Source organism: Balaenoptera borealis (assembly GCF_965194805.1).
Source record: "Balaenoptera borealis genome assembly, chromosome: 4".
Lineage (NCBI taxonomy): Eukaryota > Metazoa > Chordata > Mammalia > Artiodactyla > Balaenopteridae > Balaenoptera > Balaenoptera borealis.
The window spans coordinates 31,571,641-31,575,911 of record NC_138861.1 but is presented as its reverse complement, the minus strand read 5'-3'; the positions used below and the strand labels follow the sequence as shown (position 1 = coordinate 31,575,911).

Here is a 4,271-nt window from a genome sequence, read left to right as displayed (position 1 = left end):
ATCACCAGAAAGAGTCTTTTGGTGCATGTCAGTGCCTTTCTTGGGTTCAATCTGCCACCATATACGATGGCCATTGCCCGGACACTCCACCCATTACAATAAAGCAGTGGTTCTCCAACCCGCAGCGTCAGCATTACCCAAAAACTTGTTAGAAATGCACTTTCTCAAGCCCCATCCCAGATCTACTGATTCACGAACTCTGGGGGTGGTACCCAGGAGTCTGTGTTTCAACAAGCCCCTCCCCTCTGGGTAATTCTGATGCAGACAAATTTGAGAAGTGCTGTAATAGACCTCGTTCATGTCATCAAGTTTAGCATCTATCAGAGCCCACTTCCTGTTGGTTGCATCAAAACGACTCAGAAGGAAAAAATTTTGCAGCCCCCCTCTCGCTATAAATAGTGAACACTTGCTTACCAGCAGCTGGAGTTCCGGCCCATCCTTGTTGGAGCTCTCCATCTCCATCAGACAGCTGCTGCAGAATACCAATAGCCGAAAGAACAAGGATATTCAGCTGTGCTGGGGGGAAATTAGACCATCTTTTAGGTCTTGCCCAATAAAGTCACAAAGCAGATTTGCAGTAGAAGTTTAGGAAAGGAAGGGTTGCCCCACTATTTTTTTTAATGAGCAAAGTTAAGATGGAACTAATACACAGCTACAGACCCTAATCCTAACTACATGTGAGATTTAAAGAGACAGCAAGATCTAATGCTGAGGCAAAAAAACTGAAAGGACCAGAAACCTGAATCCTTTCCCTGTCTCGGTTACTAATTCACCACGTGACCTTGGGAACATTACTCAAGCTTTGAATTCTTTACTATTCCTGTCTGTGAAATATGAGAGATAATAATAACCCCTCCTCCCCCCATCACAGACTGATGGGGAGATTCATTTCAACCTCCAGAAAAGAAGTTTTTAAGAGAAAAGAGCCACAGGCAGAGATGGGCCCTAAGGTACCTCAGGCCACTCTCACCCACCTCCTCCCAAACTCAGGGCGAAATTGGGAAAAAGCTAGGATTTTAAAGACTCCCTAGCTCATGCACATGAATAACCTGAGCTTCTAACCCAGCACTGACACCCGCAAGAAGGCAGACTGGGCCACTTCAGCCCTTGGTTTGTCCCTCTGATTGGGAGGGTGGGGAGAGGTGTAGGGTGTCTTTTTTTTTTTTTGGTTTTCAAAGCACCTTTATGGGAAATGAGCTGATTTGACTCTAACTGCAGCCTCATGTGGCAGGCAGGACCGGCAGTAGTATTTGCATTTGGTTGATGAGGAAACATACTTGCTCAGAAGTAACTTCACGGTTACATGGATAGTGGATTGCAGAGTTGATATCAGAACCCAGGGCTCCCGACTCGAAGCTTCTCTGTTGGTAATAAGGGCCCAACTATCACTCCTACGTAGTCATTTTTTCCCATTCCTACCTCTCAGCTTTTTTAACTGGTTCCTGTACACTCTACCTAATCTTCCCTGTCCTGCTTTTTTCTTCAGCAATTTCTATCTTAGGGCACTTTTCCTTAGTCTACTCCAGACCTTCCTACACCTTATCCCTCTTCTTCTAGGCCTTCATCCTGTCAAGTCATACTTGCTCATTTCGGAGAATCTCAACATACTAGGGTCTAACCAGTGGTTCTCAACAGGGGGCTTTTTCTTTTTTTTTTTAATATTTATTTATTTATTTGGCTGCACCGGGTCTTAGTTGTGGCTGGCAGGATCTTAAATTGTGGCATGCAGGATCTAGTTCCCTGACCAGGGATTGAACGTGGGCCCCATGCATTGGGAGCAAGGAGTCTTAGCCACTGGACCACAGGGGAAGTCCCTCAACAGGGGGCTTTTGTCTCTCAGAGACATTTGGAGATATGTCTGGAGATATTTTTGATTGTCACTACGGGGGGACGCTACTGATATCTAGTAAGAAGCCAGGGATGGCGCATCTTACAAGGCATAGGACAGCCTCACAACAAAGAATTATCCAGCCCCAAATGTCATTAGTGCTGAGGGTGAAACCCTGCTCTAATCCAATGCCTGGGGAAGCCTTGTTTGACTCCTGACTTGCTCTTTGTAGGTGGAACAGCTGCGCCAGGCCATAAAGGAACTATACTATTTTGAATTTGTGGTGGACAAGTTGCCAATCTGTGGCTTTGTGGGCTACATGGAGGAGAGTGGCTTCCTGCCTCACAGCCACAAGGCAGGACTCTGGACCCATTTAGACTTCCACCTAGAATTCCACAGAGACTGGATTATAATGTGCCAGAGTCTCAGTGCGGGATGTCAAGCCCCACAGTTTAGATGGGTTATGACCTGATGAGTTCCTAGGCCTCACCCACACCTACAGCGTGCACTGGTCTGAGACGTCAGGTGAGCATTGGAGTGACAGGTGCATGGTGATGATGGCGGTTTCTTTCCCCAAATACTGGAAATCCATTGGTAGTCCATCATCAATTCCATGGTGCTTGTGCTTTTACTGGTGGGTTTTGTGGCTGTCATTTTCACGCGGGTGCTTCTAAAGGACTTGGCTCGATACGACTTGGATGAAGAGCCAACCTCTGGAGGTTCTGGTGATGACTTTGACCAAGGTGACAATGGCTGGAAAATTGTCCACACAGATGTCTTCCACTTCCCTCCATATCATGGTCTGCTCTGTGCTGTGCTTGGTGTGGGACCCTTGGCACTGGTGAGGTGATAAAAAATTAATCAGGGTTTTCTCTCAAGGGGTAGAACTAAGTAGGTGGTTTGTTCAGTAAAAGATCTGCAGATCTTCTCTTCTGTCCAAGGTGAGGGGCAGACCTAAGGGGTGGATGGCTCTAGCAAGGATGTGTATATTCTATTGTTATTCTACTGTGGGTTTTCTAGACAACAGAACTGGGGGATATTGTTTGGATGGAAGCCCTGGGTCTGGGAGAAAGCAGGCTGGCTGATTCCTCTGAAATTGCCAGAAGAGGGTCGGGTGAAACCTAACACAGGCTTTCCACTACCACCCTGCAGGCATTATGGTCATGGCACTGCTGGGCACGTTCAGCGTGCACCATCCTGGGGCCATTAACTCAGCAGCCATCCTGTATGCCCTGACTTGCTGCATCTCTAGCTACATGTCCAGCCGCTTCCACTGGCAGATCAGAGGCCAGTGTTGGGTGTGGAACATCATTCTCACCGCCAGTCTCTTCTCGGGTGAGGACAGCCCTTTCCCTGGTGGGCCAGTTTAGGAACTTAGAACACATCATGGAACCTGCTTTCTCATCCTGGATCTGCCAGTTCGAGGCTGTGCTGACCTGCAGACGACTGAGCACCGGTTGCGAGGGTGCCTTTTTCTTAATTGAAGTATAGTTGATTTACAATGTTGTGTTAGTTTCAGGTGTACAGCAAAGGGATTCAGATATATATATATAAAATATTCTTTATAATATGTATATTTTTATAATATATGTATATTTATATATTTATAATTTATGTATATATTCTTTTTCAGATTCTTTTCCACTACAGTTTATTACAAGATATTGAATATAGTTCACTGCGCTATACAGAAGGTCCTTGTTGTTTATCGATTTTATGCATATAGTAGTTTGTATCTCCTAATCCCAAACTCCTAATTTATCCCTCCCCATCCTTTCCCTTTTGGTAACCATAAGTTTGTTTTCTATGTCTGAGTCTATTTCTGTTTTGTAAGTTCATTTGTATCATTATTTTAGATCCCACATATAAGTGATATCAGATGATGTTTGTGGAGGGTGATTTTCAGGATTCTCTCTTATCCCGTGGCTCCCCTGATCAAATGTTTTGAGCCCAAAATAGGGTTAACTGCCTCACAAATGAAAGGTACCTATAGAGAAACTAGGTGGGTTTTTCTAAATCAGAGGGTAAAGATTACATCCCATGTCACCGCCTGGACAATCTCTCCCCCAGCACAAGCCCTTCTAAGAGGTCTGTGCTCCGCCCCACCTCCTTCCATTGGGAGCTTCCTCAGAAGCTGTCTTTTCTGCACTCTTTCTTTATGCATTCTTTTTTTTTTTTTAATAAATTTTTATTTATTTATTTATTTATTTATTGTCTGTGTTGGGTCTTCGTTGCTGCACGTGGACTTTCTCTAGTTGCGGCGAGCAGGGGCTATTCTTCGTTGCAGGGCGCGGGCTTCTCATTGCAGTGGCTTCTCTTGTTGCGGAGCACGGGCTCTAGGCGCACGGGCTTCAGTAGTTGTGGCTCGCGGGTTCTAGAGCGCAGGCTCAGTAGTTGTGGCGCAGGGGCTTAGTTGCTCCGCGGCCTGTGGGATCTTCCTGGA

General features: G+C 45.8%; 1 pseudogene across 1 annotated transcript; it reads left to right on the top strand.

Annotated features, from left to right (window-relative positions):
* Positions 1-938: 938 nt before the first annotated feature.
* On the top strand, positions 939-2,678 carry LOC309628517 (transmembrane 9 superfamily member 1 pseudogene; annotated as a pseudogene). Its single transcript has 2 exons — positions 939-950; positions 2,061-2,678. The product of its transcript is annotated as a transmembrane 9 superfamily member 1 pseudogene (transcript).
* The last annotated feature ends 1,593 nt before the right edge of the window (positions 2,679-4,271 follow it).